Source organism: Sus scrofa, chromosome 14, assembly GCF_054392235.1.
Source record: "Sus scrofa isolate SSC_HxYL_T2T_F1_AM1 chromosome 14, Sscrofa_HxYL_maternal_Yorkshire_Landrace_v2.0, whole genome shotgun sequence".
NCBI classification, from domain to species: Eukaryota; Metazoa; Chordata; class Mammalia; order Artiodactyla; family Suidae; genus Sus; species Sus scrofa.
In genome coordinates this window covers 39,205,547-39,225,096 of record NC_139396.1, presented here as the reverse complement: position 1 = coordinate 39,225,096, position 19,550 = coordinate 39,205,547, and the positions used below count along the sequence as shown (strand labels likewise).

The 19,550-nt window shown below is 37.0% G+C and overlaps 1 protein-coding gene and 1 long non-coding RNA gene across 18 annotated transcripts in view; both read left to right on the top strand.

Moving 5' to 3' along the window:
- Positions 1–19,550, top strand: part of GALNTL6 (polypeptide N-acetylgalactosaminyltransferase like 6) — a 1,215,026-nt gene that overhangs the window by 107,610 nt on the left and 1,087,866 nt on the right. The gene's annotated exons all lie outside the window — the stretch shown is intronic.
- On the top strand, positions 15,812–19,344 carry LOC146396505 (uncharacterized). The gene is made up of 2 exons (XR_014826562.1): positions 15,812–16,926; positions 17,739–19,344. It is a non-coding gene; the product is annotated as an uncharacterized LOC146396505 (long non-coding RNA).

The following is a 19,550-nucleotide window of genomic DNA, read 5'->3' as shown; positions in this document are numbered from 1 at the left end:
ACTGTCTGTAAATGTAAGACAACTACCCTCAGAAATATACATGAAAGGAGGAACATGCACTGGACAAATAGAGCAGTGATGCAAGCAGGTCCCTTTATGGTGTCGCTGATTACCTAATCACCCACTGACTTAGAGTGCCCAGACCTCTCTATTTTCTGAAATCATGCTTTGCATGAAATCCTTACAGCATCCCTCTAGCCAAGAGTCTTGAGTGAAAGTGCTTTCCTAGAGGAGAACACCATACATAAACACAGTTTTCCAATAAGCAGCGTGTACTTGCTCACTGTACTTTCAGAATTGTCTTCAACTTGTATCTATTCATTTAAAATAGGCCTTTCCCATTAGCTTCCGTGGGCAGGGAAATGCACAGGTCTGGTGATACGTCCCACTTTTCCTCACACAGGTAAGTTGAGGTCTTTAAACCCAAGACCATGGGGAAGACTGTCTTACATGGGATGTCTTGTTTCATTTTATTTATTTTTATTTTTGTAATTAATTAATTGATTTTTTTTTTTTTTGGTCTTTTTGCCTTTTCTAGGACTGCTTCTGTGGCATATGGAGGTTCCCAGGCCAGGAGTCGAATTGGAGCTGTAGCCGCCAGCCTACACTAGAGCCACAGCAACATGGGATCTGAGCTACATCTGCAACCTACACCACAGCTCATGGCAACGCAGGATCCTTAACCCATTGAGAAAGGCCAGGGACTGAACCCACCACCTCATGGTTCCCAGTCAGATTTGTTAACCACCGCACCACAACGGGAACTCCTTATTTCATTTTAACTTCTGGTCTCTTCTTCTTGTTATTTACACTCAATTGCAAGCAAATATCTCTTCTTTCAAATCACTGTATTCAGTCATTATAGTATGGTGGAAGCAAATGATCTGAATTCAAGTTATAGCCATGTGACTTTAGCCTCATTTTCCTCATCTATAAATAATGCATACCCTACACACATAAGGACTTATAGGCACCCCCAGTGATGTGAATACATAAAAGTGCTTTATGGAATATGAAAAAAGTTGAAATGTTAACCAATTTGAAATGTTAATCCATCTATTTTCTCTAGAAAAGTCTGTAACACAAACGTTCCTGGCTGTGGTTCTTTCCTTTTATAAATAATTTTATGCACATCTTCGACATATCATGTATGTGGATAAGATCCTTTTCACGTGAAAAAGGGACCTGCAGTTAATAGACAATTAAATGCAGAATTTTGCCTGATACCAGCCTTTGATTTGGTCAAGGGGGACTTTTCCCTCCGTGCCAGTATTTTTGGTGGTGATGATTTTTTGTGTCTTTAGTGGAAATGTCTCTTGAGAAGCACACATCGCAGAGGTCTGCTGGCTTTGTTCTTCCTAGGATTCCTCAGCAGTGCCATTTTGTCTGAATTGCTAAGTTCTTCAGTTGTGTCAGCAGTTGGTTACTCGATTTGCCATTTAACAGTGAATGGCCGTCTTGTCAGCTTTCATTCTTAATATAGGTCTACCCCAGCAGATATTTATTGACTGTTCTTGATTGTATTCATGTAACAAGATATTCCAAGACATTCTTGCTGGCAACCTCTTCAGGGTCTACTGATAATTTGGAGTTATAGCTCTCTCATGTGGTAACACTCTTCTATTTACTGGTATTATAATGCTGATTGTAAAGATATTTTTAAATATCTGTTAATGACTGAAATGACAGTTGTATAGATTCATATTAGAATTAAGGTTTGCATTCATCATTGTCTCATAGGTAAAATAATTATCAGAGATATTTTGATGTTTTATTTGAGGCTCTTCAAATGTGAATCTCAACCGGACATAATAAAACAATGGTACTGGGAGGATGAGGAGGAGAATTTGCTTTTATCCATTCCTGGTAACCTTTCCTACTGTGTAAAACATACTCTGGCTTCTGTCTCTCCAGTGCATCTGAGGAACAAATATTAAGAATAAGTATGTACTTAGTTTAATCTCCAAATATACAAACAATTCATACAACTCAAAAACAAACAAACAAAGAAACAAAAACAACCCAATGGAAAAATTGGACCAAGACCTAAATAGACATTTCTCCAAAGAAGACATGGATGGCCAGTAGGCACATGAAAAGATATTAAATTATTAGAGAAATTAATTACTAGAGAAATACAAATCAAAATTACCATGAAGAACCACTTCATACTAGTCAGAATGGCCATCATCAAAAAGTGTGCAAATAAATATCAGAGAAGGATGTGGAGAAAAGGGAACCCTTCTACACTGTTGGTGGGAATGTAAATTGGTTCAACCACTATGGAAAACAGTATGGAGGTTCATCATAAAATTAAATATAGAACTAGCATATGATCCAGCATTCCCACCCCAGGGCATATATCTAGACAAAACTGTAATTAAAAACAATTCTTGCACCCTGATATTCATTGCAGCATTATTCACAATAGCCAAGGCATGGAAACAGCCTAAATTCCATTGGCAAATGAATGGATTAAGAACATGTGGTACATATATGCAATGGAATACTACTCATCCATAAAAAAAAACAATGGAAAAATGCCATTTAGAGCAACATGGATGCAACTAGAGATTCTTATACTAAGTGAAGTAAGTCAGAAGGAGAAATACAAATACCATATGATATCACTTATAAATAGAATCTAAAATATGGCACAAATGAACCTATCTACAAAATAGAAACAGACTCACAGACATGACATGGAAAACAGATGTGTGGTTGCCAAGGGGAAGGGTGGAAGAAGAAGAAGGAGGGACTTTGAGTTTGGGGTTAATAGATGCAAACTATTGCATTTAGAATTTGCAAGAAATGAGTTCCTACTGTATAGCACAGGGAACTGTATCCAGTCTCCTGGGATAGACCATGGTGGAAGATAATATTAAAATAAGAGAATGCGTATATATATATATGTGGCTGAGTCACTTTGCTGTACAGTAGAAATAGGCACAGTATTGTAAACTGACTACACTTTAAAAAATTATTTTTTAAAAAGAATAAGTATGCCCTTAGTGCATGAAGCTTGAAGAGTACACAGTGAATAAATCCAAATATTCAGTTCACATTTTATGTTAGTGAAAGTTTTGTACAAAAGCTCCATTTTAGAAAAGCCCACTTGTATGGTTATTCTAAAAATTTTCAACTGCTATTAGTAAGTGGAAATAGTAAGTGACAAAACTTTTTGTTAAGGGACTGGGTTTTTTGCAAGAGATCTCATTGCATCTCAAGAGAGTTATTCATTGTTTGCTCATAATAATATAGAGCCTTGTTTTTCACTTAGTAACTTTGTTGCAGGAGAAGACAATGTAGACAGAGTTTGTGAAGGATACTTCAGTACAATTAAGGATGCTTTTGTGTAGATGACTTTAAATGTTTAGGAAGAGTATGGCTCTGTGTATGAAAACAACTTCTGCTTTCCTATCGTACAAATAGCATACATAAATACTAGCAGAATGCCTTTAATGGCATTCAGGTTCAATTCTTTCGCATCACCACTGTTTTCTCAAGGTTACTACAACAATTGGAGCTTTGCAGATGAAGTTGTCATAGGTGTATATATCATGGCATGTGCCTCTTTTTCATAGTCAACAGTGCAAAAAGTGAAGTGTGCTGGGTGGAAACCAGGTATTGTTAAAAAAAAAAAAAAAGAGGTGATTGACTGTTCATTATCAACCATGAACAGGTGCAGAGGGGAGCTAGGAGCTGCAGGCCTGCTAAGCACCTCTCTGAGACTGAAGTCATTTGAAGCAGGCTGGGAGCAGCTGGTGACGGAGGTGTCTTGTCTAGACAGCAGGCATCTCCGCAGAACCCTTCAAGGAATGGGCAAAGGCCTTTAGAGAGAGGAAGTCCTTCCAGAGTTCTTGGCACAATTTCATAGGCATCTTTTCTTTATATATGTTACGTTACAAATGAGTCCAGAGAAATAAGACAAAAGCAGATAAGAGGATGTTGGAAGATAGAATTGAAAACTGTACACATCTAAGTTGAGAACTGACAGAAACGTGGGTGACACCCCTGACCCTCTGTTTTATAGCAAAGGACACAGATGTCTAGACGAATGAATAAATGGCATCAGCTCACACAGTTAGACCCCCAGAGGTATGCAATTTGTATCCAGTCTACCAGTGTCCATATTCAGTATCTTTTCTAGGAGAATCAAATCCTTGCTGCTCAAAATATGGTTTGCAGAGCAGCAGCAGCAGCCTCACCTGTTTATGTGCAAGAAATTCAGGAGTATCAAGCTCCTTGATAGACCTATGAATTAGAATGTGCATTTTAGCAGATTCCCCATGAGATGTGTATGCTGTATTAAATCATTAAGAAGAATGTGCTTATGAGTGATAAAGGTGGAAGACTGCATGATATGTACAGTGGGAAAAATCCATAGTTCCACCCATTTTGTTTTATTTTTTAAAAATTATAGTTGATTTACAATGTTCTGTCAATTTCTGCTGTACAGCAAAGTGACTCAGATATATGTATATAAATATACATTCTTCTTCTCACATTATCCTCCATCAGGTTCCATCACAAGTGACTAGATTTAGTTCACTGTGCTATACAGCAGGATCTCATTGCTTATCCATTCCAAATGTGTTAGTTTTCATCTACTAACCCCAAACTCTCCTAACATAGTAATTTGAACTTTGGGATGCATAAGAATATTTCTGCTTTTCAGTAAGTATAATTTTAACTTTGCAGGAAGGACCCGACTACTGTCACAATGTTTAGTTTCTGATCCCTCAAATAAACAGAGCTTAATGAAACATTTTAATGATTAGCTTTCAGAAGAGAAATGTAAGTAGATGATTATTACTGTATTTTCTATTGTTGTTTCCACTGCTTTAAGATGTAAAGATTAATCTATAAATAAGTAGTTATTATCAAATTTATTGTTATTCACTCATTCAAAAATATTAGTAGAAAGGATACAACATGTTAGGCATTGTACTAGATGCTGAGTTTGTTAAGGGTTAATTGAGATTTTATTTTACATAAGATTCTAAAAATGATACAATTTTCATTGTATGTTAGCTTACTCACCTAGGAGAGTTGACAAATGGTTATAATTGGAGATAAAATGCAACCATCACCTTCATCACTGTATAGACAATGTTTTCTCTAGTCATAAATATTGGCTCTGGGTCAGCCGCTGGCAGCTACATGACTTGTAAACATCAGATTTACTCTTTCTCCATCCTGTTTCTTGGCAGAATTCATGATTTTAGAGATAGTTTTTATTAAGTCAAGATTAGATAGCCAATGATATTTGAAATATTAGTTGTATTGTTTTAGTCGTGCAGTTGTCAAACACTTCAAAGTTTTTCAGAAGACTGTGGTATTTTATATCTTTAAAATAGGGTTGTTTTCCTATCCATCTCCCCTCCCCCAAAAAAGCACACACCTAGACTACAAACCCAGCTTTCTCTTATATGGCTTGGGGACTTTTTCTTTGTTATTTTTCTACCACTGATGTCTAGGGTTTGGCAGGAAACTTGCCTTTGTTCCAAATAAAACAGAAAAGCAAACAAAACAATAATAAAAGAACAGGATATCATTTGATGTGGGGAAATATATATTTTTTTAATTTTTCTTTAAAATATTAAATCTTCAAGGGGGGTAAGCAGTAATTAGTGGTCTTCATTTCACTCTAGCATTTAAACAACTAATGAAAATAACTAGCAGCCAGAAGTTAATAAGTGGTAAATAGGGAATTTTTATGATGTTGTTTACTGAAAGTTTATATATGTTTTACAATATAATTAATTTTTGAAGAGGAAACAGTTAGGTAGAGTTTCCCAGATTTTGTAATCACTGAGGAGCTTGTTACAATGTATATTCCTGGGCTAAACCCAGATTAAAATCTACACATTCTTCACTGAGTTGCAAGAATCAGTACTTTAATAGTCTCTGCAGTGAATTTCTATATACTCTGAAGACGGAGACCCACCGGGACATTGAGACTTGAGTGTCTCCTATCAAGAGATGCTATAACTTGAGCTTCTTGAACACCCGATGGAGAAACAAGGTAGATGAGAATGAGCTCCCAGCATTTTTCTGATCTGTGGTTTTTCACTGAAATCCTTAAAACTTTGGGTAACTATTTAGAGGACACTTAGAAAATAATTCCAAAGTAAATCACAACAGTGAATGCACATTCACAGAAGAGTCAAAAGTAATTAATGATGCATTAGCCTTTTTTTGGTGAGACCAGGAATGAGTTATGAGTAGAAGACATTTCTTTCAGATTTTCACTAGCAAAATTGTTCATTTAGAAGCTCTAAAATAAGCTATGTTAGCATTTTATGGAAATGTTTTTTCTTCCTTTTGCCTACTCCGAGTAACCCATTACTCTCTCAGCCTACCTTGTAGCAACTGAGCAAAACTGTGATACTGAAGTTTGACTTGCTTTTTCCTTATTTTCTCCATCTGATATTTCTTCCCTAGGAATGCCCATCATACCAGTGTTCCCAAATTCTGGTGACCCTCCTAATCCTGGAAGTGCCATCTGGTCTCCCAACACTCAAGAGAAATTCCTGTCACATTCTTCCATCCAAGGGTCACAAGTCTTGTGCCCCATCAGGTTATAGATGCCAGTAGGAAATACAAGGAGGAGTTCCCATTGTGGCTCAGTGGTAATTAACCCAACTAGTATCCATGAGGATGTGGGTTCAATCCCTGGCCTTGCTTAGTAGGTTAAGGAACCTGCATTGCTATGGCTGTGGTGTAGGCCAGCAACTGCAGCAATTGAACCCCTAGCCTGGGAACTTCCATGTGCTGCAGGTACAGCCCTAAAAAGACAACAAACAAACAAAACAAGGAGTTTGAGTAAATACTGTTAAGTTGTTGATATGGGAAGTGTGGAAGGCAGGTTCCAGGTACCCTCTGAAACCCTGACTTTTATTGTCAAAATCTTAGTGAGGCCAAACCAAGGAAGCATAGATGTTTTGAAACACAGTCTTCTCAGAGTTATTTTCTCTCCTTAAACCATGTGAGTGCATATCCAGAGTGGGCTCTGCGGCAGTCCATCCAGATCCTATATTGGTAATGAGAGTGAGGAGTAAAGTCAGTGAGAACTAAAGGGCTACTGCACAGCAGACCATTAGTGGTTGATTAGTGGCACCTTCCACGTGATATCAAAACAGATAATAAAGCTACACGGACAAAGGCAGATAAGGAAACACACCTATTCTTTCTTTACTTTTGCTGATACGCCATCTTAGGTATGAATGTTTTGAAGAGAAATAACAGTGGAATCCTGAATAAGCTTATGCTCTACTAGCTTAAAAATTCCTGGGCTGACATGTAGATACATTTTGTGACTAACAGTATCGCTGCTTTATTGTTTTGGTAAGTGAAAAGTGAGTTATTATTTTTTTTGAACCAGTACCTATTCAGAGCTGTAAAGTGATAATGTTCATGTCAAATGTGGGCTTCATGTCACAAAGTAAATGGAAGGATAATAATAATCCTTTGACAATTATTCTGTCTGTGGTTAATCTAGCATTATTGTGTAGAAAAGTCAGAAGAACATACTTATCTCCAGGCTCAGAAAATGGTTCCCTAGACCAGGAAGGAGCTTGATTTTTGATGAGCACAGTGATGTGTGTACTTCTGTGGCCCATGCTGTTGGCATAATCAAGTGCCCCTTTTTGTTCAAAAGCTGTCATTTAATAGAAGTTGAAGACAAGCCAAGTCCAATATAAATAGACCAAGTAGGAACAAAAACCTGTTCAATACTTGGAAAAGGTATGGAACATCTGTTCAAAATGGAAAGTGTTGGTTCACTGACTTAATTGGAGGTGTCCTTGGTGCTAAATTTTTGGGTTTTTCTGCTTCAACAGTGGATTTATTTTTCCTCTCCAGTTGCTGTAATTAAAAAGTGCAAAATTTGTGTGATTCAGACTTTTGTGAGGCAAAGAACACTTCTGTAAGATAGGGATCATTTCCTTTCATGTCAAAAGAAAAAAAAATCTACAGCATTTTTAAAACAAATCAATTAGTCTCAAGAAAATATTCTCAAGTATAGGAACAAATCACTATGTGAAACATTCATTTATGCTTGAGTTCATAATACCTTCCTTTTCATAAAAGGGCTGTTACGAACTGAACTTTTTGGAAGCCTAGTACAATTATATAAAAATGCGAACTTTTTGGAGGCCTAGCACAGTTATATAAAAATGACAGAAATTATTTAAAATTTTATCATAGAGATGAAAAAATTAAATATATCCAAGTGGGGCATATATTTAATTGATTCATCCACAGAAATAGTTTTCAAGTGCCCTTGTGTTTTTTCATTTTTGCAACTTGAGTAGAAAGCATATTCCAGTGGTGAGTAAAAAGTAAATATTGACATGGTCAGAAGATCTAAACAGACATTTCTCTGGAGAAGACAGACTGATGGCCAAAAAAGCACAGGAAAAGATGCTCAACATCACTAATTATTAGAGAAATGCAAATCAAAAATACCGTGAGGTATCACCTCATACCACTCATAATGGCCATCATCAAAAAGCCTACAAACAATAAATGCTGATGACAGTGTGGAAAAAAGGAAGCCTCCTAAACTTTTGCTGGGAATGTAAACTGGTGCAGCCACTATGGAAAACATTGTGGAGTTTCCTTAAAAAAACTAAAATAGAACTATCACATGATTTAGCAATCCCATTCCTGGGTACCTATCTGGAGAAAACCATAATTCAAAAAGATATCTGCACCCTAATGTTCATTGCAGTACTATTCACAATAGCCAAGACATGGAAGCAACCTAAGTGTCTATCAACAGAGGAATGGATAAAGACAATGTGGTACATGTCCACAATGGAATATTACTCAGCCACAAAAAATAATGAAATAATGCCATTTATAGCAACATGGTTGGACCTAGAATTATTATACCAAGTGAAGTAAGTCAGAGAAAGACACATATTATATGAGATCACTAATATGTAGAAGCTAATAAAAAATAATACAAAAAAACTTACTAAACAGAGATAGACTCAAGATTTTGAAAACAAACATACGTTTACCAAAAAGTAAACGTGGGGGTGATAAAAGAGGGTGTTAGCTTTGATGTATACAGACTACTATATATACAATATATGGGGAAATTTACTCAATACTGTTTACTAACCTATAAGGGAGGGAAAATAATCTGAAAATTAGTGGATCTATGTATATGTTTAACCAATTTACTTTGCTCTATGCCTGAAATTAGCACAACTTTGTGGGGTCAACTATATTCCAGTAACATTTTTTTAAAGAGTAAATATTGAGCTTCTATTGCCTAACGCCACTGGGAAAAATTACAGAACCCCTCTGGTAACATCGTCGAGAAGATGTCACTCCAGGGCTAAAACCACATCTCTTGCGATGCCGGGTGAAACCTTCCAGTTGACCCCGCATGCTGATATCTTACACTATAAGTAAGTACCTGATAAGACGATCAGGATCAATAGCAATATCTAGACTTGCTTTCTGATCTGTGGAGTGAAAATTCTACTTCAGATCCTGCTGGTGGGGGACTTTCCCCTCTCCAATATACATCACAGTCACACCTGAGGACACTAGAAAACCTTGCCTTCAAGAGCATTTGCTAAATTTTTCAATTTCACTTAACTTTTTTTTTTTTTTTCCTTTTTTGGCCACCCTGTGGCATACGGAGTTCCTGGGCCAGGGGTCAGAGACCAACCATAGTTATAACCTAAGCGGCAGCTGCGGCCATGCTGGATCCATAACCCGCTGTGCTGGGCCAAGGATCAAAGCTGTGTCCCAGCACTCCCGAGCCTCCACCCATCCCATCTCGCCACAGCAGAAACTCCAAATCATTTAATTTCTGGGGTAAGAATTTGGCTTTAGGGAAAACAGTTAACTGCTAAAAGTGAGCATAATAAAAGGACATTGGACAATTGTTCTTTTTCAGAACATTTTAGCATTAAATCTCCAAAATTTCTGCTCACTTATTACTCCAATGTAGTAATTCTATATGACACAGCTTCTTATTTCTTAAAAATGTTTACTTAATAAATCAAAAGCTATCATCAAGGACCTATTGATTCCATAAGACTGTTGATTTCTGGAAAATTATGTAGCTTTTACCATGAAGAACATCAGTTACAGAAGTTTAGTTTATGTAAGCATACACCATAATTAATCCTTCCCTTGTATATCTAGGCCCCTAACTGTGAAATGTGGAGTTTTCTAGAATATCAAAAAAATCTTGATTCTCTTCTTCAGTCTCATCCATTACTTTTACAGGCTACCATCAGGTAAGTCAAATAATATTTCAGTCAGCTTTCAGGTGAAGCAGTGTCACAGCGTCTGATCAAAAAGTTTTCCAGGAAAATTGGGTGTAGTAATGAATAGTTAGTTGTACATGCAGATGAAAAGTAGCCAAATGAATGGAGTTCTGCTTCTGTCCAATGGCTGTTAGGAAGGGTCCCAATTTTTGTGTTTTCTTCTAGTTCTTCTCTGATAAATAAACATAGGAAAATACCGAATCTACTTCTTTAATGATAAAAGGCTTAGTGATTGTTCAAGAGCAGCCTGTCTCAGATGCCTCTCATGGATAACTGGCAGGTCTCATTTGAGATACTTGTCTATTTCTCCTTGTCCTGCCACATGCCCTGTGCCTACAAACCTAGTTGTTATTTGCAGAAGAGAGGTCACTTTTTACATGGAGGCTGCAAGATGAATCACAGATGAGTAAAGTTTGTGCTTATTTGTTTACATTTGTGAAGCTTGCACACTTCCTTTCCAGTAATGACGGAAGGTCCGTGCTTTAGATATTTACTGTGGTCTGGGCCTCTTTCAATGCCCACTTAATCTCCAGTCCAGGGCAGTGTCCAGCATGAAGCATCTCAGGTTACCGTCCTGCTTTTCCTCTGAATTCAGAGTTCCCATGGTCACTGCCTCATTACTTAGGAGTGCTGATGCTAGTTCCAGCTTTCCTCTGCACTTCAGTGCTACCCATCCCACCTGCTTGGAGCTCCTGGCCTGGAATGCGCACTGCCCCAGCACCCCTGAAATTATGGTATAACATTGCTTGCCTGAGAAGTCGGGGAAGCACCAGTTCAGGTTTCTATCCATTGTGATACCATAAGGATATTGCTTTGGCATTTGCAGAGGGAATCTTCTGTGAGGTGTGAATTAAAAGCAGTGTTGAATAAATACAACCTGTGCATTGCATTATAACTTAATTTCAAAAGTGAGGACAGGATTTATGACTAAGCTGAAGATAAGAAGCATTCTTCCTCTTAAGACCAGTGCTTAGATTCAAGAACTAGGAAACAGAAGGTAAATGAATAATACAAATATCATTAATGCCTGTCACGGTGGAGGGAGTGGTGGACCTCTCTATTTGGGAAAGCTGGGCTCTCATTCTTTCTAAAGGAAGTGGAGGAGGAAAGGAAAGTCATAATACCTGTGAACATCCATGGCTTATAGTTGTGTGGACTGCAGATTAGCAAGTCAGGTGTGAATCTGGTAACATTTTAATCAAGGTTTCACAGCTTTGTGTTAATAAAGAAAGTTGACTGCTTTACAAAGGTAGAAAAATTATCCCACAAAAGGCTGCTATTTCATAATAGTTTGGGGAGGGATACCTTAATTTAACATGGACCTTAATCTCCTAGCCACATCCCCATATAATTAACAGTAAATACTAACATAATCAAGTGGGTTCCAGGCAAATTAAATAATCTGTTAACTCACCCATAAACAATGAATCTTTTTCCTTTGCCTTTACTCAGGGAATCAGATATTTAAAATTGAAAGGATTAATAGCAATTCAGTTTAACCTCATAATTCCAAGTGAGCCAAAGAAGTTCTAGGGTGGCTGGTGGACTTGCTTGGTTTATAAAATTGACTCACAATCAAATGTAGATGGAAATGTTATATTGGCATCAACTATTGATTCTTTCACTCATAATGTGGCCAAGTGCTAATTAATATATTGATTTTTTAGATGAAGCTATCAATAATATTCTTTGTGTAACAAGAAAATTTTTCCATTAGAAAATCCAACTATTATTCTTGTAAATATTAGAGGAGTACCATAGACACTCTTATTTTTCCTTGCCGTATATATCTAGCAAAATATGAGAATTCATAGTGATTTTGATTGTTTATATAGATATTATTGTGTTTAGAAAATTGCTAGAATGCTACTGAATGAATCCTATGAAACATCAACACAGAGTCTGTTTTCAATCTCATTAATTCATTAGAACACAGATTTTCTGTTTGTAAGGCCCAACTTCATGCAAAATAAACCTGTGTTTAATTACTTCACTATGAAATATGAAGATTAAATGGGACAACAAATTGACTGCATACTACAGAGACTTAGAGTTATTTTTTTAAAGGAAAACTGCTTCATAAAAATATTAATATTTAATGGAATACATTGTTTATCAAGATCTAAGCAAGATTACGTAGAATACAGAGTTATCAGACACGTCTTACCTACTAAGAATGTGTAAATTTAAATGAGATGCAAATTTACATGCATGAAACAATAAATAGATTTAAATGACATATTTACCAGTAACAGGATGAATATGGGAGCATATAGGATAGTTCAAAGGAAATATCTAACAAGGAAGCTTTGACCTTCAGAGTCTCAAATGTATGTGCTCTGGATTTGCTCTTTTCCTCTCTGTGTAGCCTCAGACAAGTGAGACTTCTCTAAATTATCGCTGCTTTCTCTATGAAACAGAACTGATATGTTTGTTGTGAGACTAGATTAGACATTTTCAGGAAAAGCACACTGCTCATCACATAACAGTGTGCATGTTAAACATGTCTTATTGTTATTAACTGTGAAAAAACCCAGAGGAAAGAGATGAAATTGCACCCTCAGGGAAAGCAAAAGGAAAAGAAAAACATTTGGGAGGGAGGGAATGGGAACACTGCACTGAGACCATATCTGTGTCTGATTCATCTTATAGTCTGTGTCACCACCTGATACATAGTGTGGCTGTTGAATGGATGACTACCATTAATAAATGAATGAAAAAAACAGGAGGAAATTAGTATGCCTCTACTAAGCTAACCTTCAAACACAAAGCAATACTGATGCCAAAGAGTACTAGAAGATCTGTACAGGTGAAAGGAAAGCAGACTCTGAAAGGCCTGGGCAGCAGGTACAGAGGAAACTAGTCTGATAGCCAGGGGGCAACTACATTAAACCAAAGCATTTATTCCTTGTGATAAAATGTATAATCGCTTAATTAGACTGTGATTTCATAGAACATGAGTTTTTAAAAGGAACCTAAAGAATCAGGAAACTTATCAGTGCTTGATAATAGTAGAAAATAATGAAAAACATTTGGAGTCAACATCAGGAGGCTGCAAGTCACTTCAAGATGCACTGGGGTCCATATTTATTTCATTGTATTAAAGGAATCAATAATAGGTTAATGTGTACATGAACCAATAAACCATTTATGGATTCGGCTAGAGTTGTCACAGATGGTTAAATGAAGTGGGCATGGAATCTTCAGTATTGTACATGAAGTGTGGCTCTTTATTAAAAGAGATCTTTCTAGAACTCTTCGCCAAACAGGTGCTACATTTTGTTACCCGACAAGTACCAGTTTTGTTTGTTTTTAATAGATTAGGGTATAGCTGACTTACAGTTTGGGGTAGTTCCAGGTGTACAGCACAGTGAATCAGTTGTATACACACATGCACACACACACACACACACACACACACACACACACACACACACACACACTCTTTTCAGATTCTTTCCACATATAGGCTTTCACAGGGTACTGAGTAGATTTCCCTGTGCTATACAGTAGGTCCTCGGTAACTTATCTATTTTATGTGCAGTAGTGTATATATGCGAATTTCAACCTCTCAATTTATCCCTCCCCCCAATGTTTCCCCTTTGGTAACTATATCTTTGGTTTTGAAATCTTTGAATCTCTTTCTGTTTTGTGAGTAAGTTCTTTTGTATCATTTAGTACCATTTGATCTTCATTCTGTCTGAAAAATTTAGCATATGTGCTACTAGGAAACTATTAACCTTGAAATAAAGCCAGCCCTCTCCAGACATCCTTTCCTTGAAATATGATGCATTTCCACCTTTATGCCCAGTGAGTTTTAATTTTCTATAAGATGCCAGAGTTGGAGAGGAAAAGAAATCCTTTTTGTGTCTCTGACAGTAGGGAAGCACTTTAAAGCCAAGCAGCCTTTATGTTTCCATGGCTGGGTGAGTGCCAAGTGTACAGTCACCCCAGTTTGAGTCTCTATGACAGCTTTGAGGAAGTTCTTTATTCCATTGATCCTTCAGATGGCCAGGCTACTTCTGATGTAGCCTGGCAGGTTTTCCTACTTTTGAGAAAGGAACCCAATTCAACAGCCTTCCTACCTGCTTTTATGGCTCTTCACTCTCTAGAAAGAATTCATTGACATTCTTGCTTCAAGCTGGCAGAACTTTTTTTCACTGGCAACCATTCCAACCTGAAATCTGCAAAGAAGTGTCTGTGAATTTATTTATGAGTTTTTAAAAAGTTATTTAAAAAGTCTGTATCTTTGACGTAGACAGTATTCAGTAAACATTTAGAAGTAAATAGATGGTTAATCGGGGAAGAAAAGGAAGAAGATAGAAAAAGAGCCCTCTCTTGAATAGCGTTAGAAAAATAAAATTATTGTAGATGTAAACTTACACATTACCCAATATATAAGGCCTATATTCATATCTTTTGCAGCTGTTAACTCTCATGCTCAAAGCTATTCAGAGAATATTGAACCCTTTAGTGTCATTTTATTTCTTGGTTTGTGCTATGGCACTGTTAACACACATAGAACAATATAGTAGACATTTTAAAATAACTTGCACTATTAAGAGAAAAATGAGAGGAGGAGGTAAAATAGATGCATAATAGGCAGGCTTGCTGTCAGAAATTTGAATGACCTGGTGTATGCCATGTAGTCATGATATTTTGCATTTCTCCATTTCTGCGGTTAACCTCATATCCCTATTCTACCTTGGTCTTAAAAAAAGCATTTTGCATGATAGGTTTTGTTTGAATTATCATTAGTCTGCTGAATTCTGATGTGATAATGATTACAGACAGAATTTGTAGGCTACATGCCTTGCTTGAAAAACACATGGTATCCTCTAAAAAATGTTACTCCTAGGTCTGCTCATCCACCATCAACCACATGCCTCTGAATTAGTTAGTGGAATCAGGACAGGATTTTTTGTTTGTTTGTTTTAACCTGAAGCTCCCCCTCCCCCGCCAAGAGATGACTATATAGGCTGAATCTAAAAGCCTGTGTTTCACAGTGCCATTTACAGCAACATGGATGGACCTAGTGATTATCACACTGAGTGAAAGTCAGAGAAAAAGACAGATATCATATGATATCACTTCTATGTGAAACCTAATAAAAATGATACAAAAGAACTTATTTATAGAAAAGGAGCAAACTCATAGATTTCAAAACAATCGTATGGTTACCATCAGGGAAAATATTGCAGTAAGAGAAGAATTGAGAGGATAGGAATAACATATACACACAACTGTATAAAACAGATGATTAATGAGAACCTACTGATCAGCAAAGGAAAATCTACTCAATAGTTTGTAATAATCTATGTGGGGAAAAGGAATGGATATATTTATATGTATGACTGATTCACTTTGCTCTACACCTGAAACTAATGCAACACTGTAAGTCAACTGTAGTGCAATAAAATATAAAATAAAATAAAATAAAATAAAATAAAATAAAATAAAATAAAAGCTTATGTTCCAGCGATCTGAGACACTAAGGGAGTTTTCTGCATGGAGCCATCACAAGACCTATGCCCTGACAAGATATAGAATCGTATACTCAAAGGCCAATGAATCAGTGGCCATAACTGGCCACTATGGTGGATGTTTGCAAGAATGCTCCAGACGTTTGGCCTTGACTTACTTCAGTATTCTTAGGGCTGAATAAGTCATAGATCTGATGCTCAATCCTTGAGATGGTCCATCCCTCAAAACCATTATCTGTGTATGACTAAAGGAATACCAAATGTTTAGGTTATGAAAGCAGAGACTGGTGTACAGCTGTGTCAAAAACAGAAATCATATTGTAAGTTTCCTGTCATGTCATTTCTTCCACACTTGCTCTGTAGGACGTAAGATAGTTATTTTATCATTGGGTGCTCTTCTTCAGAAATATTCAAGAGGCAAACAAACAAAAATAAACAAACAAAAAGCATTGGCAATAATTTCATTAAACAGTTGCATAGTTTCTACAAAGTCCCCTAATGTAGCTTCTGATGCTGGAAAAAGGCAGTTGAATTCTCGTCAAGGACAACAACCAAGCAGGACACACACCTCAGGCACCAGCTCACATCTGCAAGCCGTGGGTTCATGAGCATTCTGTTCCCTGACTGGTGAGGCTGGGGAAGCCCTCTCATTGGTGCCTTTCCCACAGGATTGCTGTACAGAAATGGAAGTGGACTTTACACGAGCTTATTTACTTCCTAAGATTCCCAAGGCAGAGTGTAGTTTTACTTAGGCAACACAATTACCTATCATGTTTATATAGCAAGCTTTAACAACATTAGAAATTAAAAGAGCTTTCCCACACTTGGCACTTTCTGATAAATACCTGGCTCGATCTGTTCCTTTCACTTAAAGTGTGAAATCTAAATATCCTCCTATATGATCAACCAACTCTCAGCTTCCTTTCCTCAAGGCAAAGTAATTATAAAAGGACCTTTTGGAAATCCTCCGGAATGACTCTCTTCTTGAATCATCTGAATTCCCTGATCTTCTTTGCCCTCAATCTTTTATGTTTTTTCTGCTCTCTCAGAGAAAGAACCCAAGTGCCAAAAGATAAGAGAATTAGGGAGTTCCCATCATGGCTCAGTGGTACCAAGCCCGACTAGTATCCATGAGGATGCCAGTTAGATCCCTGGCCTCCCTCAGCGGGTTAAGGATCTGGCATTGCAATGAGCTGTAGGGTAGGTTACAGACATTGCTCTGATCTGGCATATGTGGCTGTGGCATAGGCCAGCAGCTGCAGCTACAATTCCACCCCTACCCTGGGAACTTCCGTATGCCACGGTACAGTCCTAAAAAGCCCCCCACACCCCCAAAAAAGACAAGAGAATCACTTTTGAGTCAATATTTTACTTAAAGCCTGAATCCTAGGATATAATTTTATTTTTCCCTTGGGATTTCTGTAGAGTTCCTTTATCTAGGTAGATTTTTTTAAAATAGACTATTTATGACAACCTTAGAGCTATTCATCAGAATCATATTTCTATAACATGTTGTTGTTTTTGTTATCACTAAATTGCAAAGGTAGGACAATATTCTCCTCTTTATAAGAACCTTTTTAAATGAGCCAGCCTTCTTCTCTAACTCTATATTTGAACATAATCTTTCTGGAAATTATAAAGTCATATATTATCACTTAAAATGAATTATAATAGGACACACTCTAGTAAGATGAAAGTACTTTCTGGAATCTATGTGTAATTTACAAGCAATGATACTGGTAATCAAATGATAAATAAAAATAAAAATGTGTCTTTATTTATGCTTTTTAGGGCCGCACCTGGGGCATATGGAAGTTCCCAGGCTATGGGTTGAATTGAAGCTGCAGCTGCCGGCCCATACCACAGCCATGGCAATGCCAGATCTAAACCACATCTGCAACTGACATCACAGCATGTGGCAACACTTGATCCTTAACCCACTGAGTGAGGCCAGGGATTGAAACCACATCCTTATGGACACTATGCCAGGTTCTTATCCCACTGAGCCACAAAGAGTACTCCAACTAAGTGTGTTTTTAAATTATGAAAAAATATTTTATTATATCCAAACATCAAATAAAACATCTTTTCAAAGATGCATAATCTTTGGTTTATAATGTGGAAGATATTTATAGTTTGTAGTAATACCTCATTGTTAATTTTAGCTTTCTGAATTATTAGGGAAAACACTCAGATTCAGTACTGAGTTAGAATTATAATAAAATTTATTCAAAAAAGAGTAGGTTCCCGCCATACCTAGAATACTTTGCTAAACGATATGATAAATGAAGGACCTTGGTCAGAGATTCCAATTTCAAAATTCTTAACTGATATCCTCCAGCAGCACACTTGGTATGGGTCTCTGTATCCTTCACAATGAAATGAGAGTGTTGGACAAGGTGATTTCTCATAGTATTTTCAGAGAAAAAGTTCTATTATTCTTTAATCCTATGTCTTGGTCAACAGTTTGTGACCTTGAGCTGTTTTTAAATATATATATCGATTCAATATAAGTCAGAAGATACATTTCTAATCTTTCTTAGACAGGCAGGTGACTCACAGTTAAGTTTCCTTTTGGGTGTGAGAAGGAAAATGAATTATTATCAAGGTTTCTAACTATTTTTTTATCTATCTTACCACTAAGGTCTAAATTATCATCGGTTTTAACCTTCAGACAGAATTTAGTGGTCCATTATAAAAGGATATTCAGAAAATTATGATCTTACCTGTGCCTGGTCTGTCTTTTGGTACAGCTAATTGATGAGATAATATCAGTTAGGTCCCTGGTAAAGTGTCCCTTAAAATGTTTTCTTTCTCTCTTCCTTACAACCTATGCAAAGCTCTGTCTTAATAGAAGTACAAAAGAAGCTAGGAAACATTAGAGATAGGACAATATTTGCTGTATCAAAAGTAATACCTGACAGGTGCCTCTTGAGATGAAGGCTGGCACGAGTACTCCCAGTCAGATCAATTGCTGGACGCCTAAATGTTGATTTGAACAGAATATTTATTTATATATTTAGTCTTTTTAGAGCTGCACCCCTGGCATATGGAGGGTCCTAGGCTAGGGGTCGAATAAGAACTGCAGCTTCTGGCCTATACTGCAGCCACAGCAACGTGGGATCTGAGCCCTGTCTGAGACATACACCTCAGCTCAAGGCAATGCCAGATCCTTAACCCACTGAGCAAGGCCGGAGATCAAAGCTGCATCCTCATGGATGCTGGTCAGATTCGTTTCTGCTGAGCCACGACGGGAACTCCTGAACAAAATATTTAAAGAACATAAAATCCCTTTACAACCATCTCTCCAGACATTTAGTGTGTCGCTATTTAGATGATACAATTTATACTAGAAAGCAGCACTGAAGCAGATGTTAGGACTATAATTGGCTAAGAGTTTGCCTTGAAGACAACCTTCGGGTTGTGTGCTAGAGCTATCCTTTGTCCATTAAGAGCTCCTGGTGGGGAAACTCTGATCTATTTGGAATTCTTATTTTTTTTCTCAAAAGGTTTAAAGGTAGAAGAGAAGAAGATTAATAGTTGCTAGATGAAATTAAAAAGAGAAACAGCAAGGCAGCGAAGAATATTGTGAAATATACAATTTTGATATTACTCCCAAGTTGCAAAATGAAGTCGAAGGTGAAAATCAATGTCTATTAGTTCACGTATCCATTTTGATGCAGTCTCTGTAAAGAATGTAGATACTGATGTTAGCATTTTATTTACGTGTATAACAGATACACTTTCTCTCTTGAGGTTTTCTCTG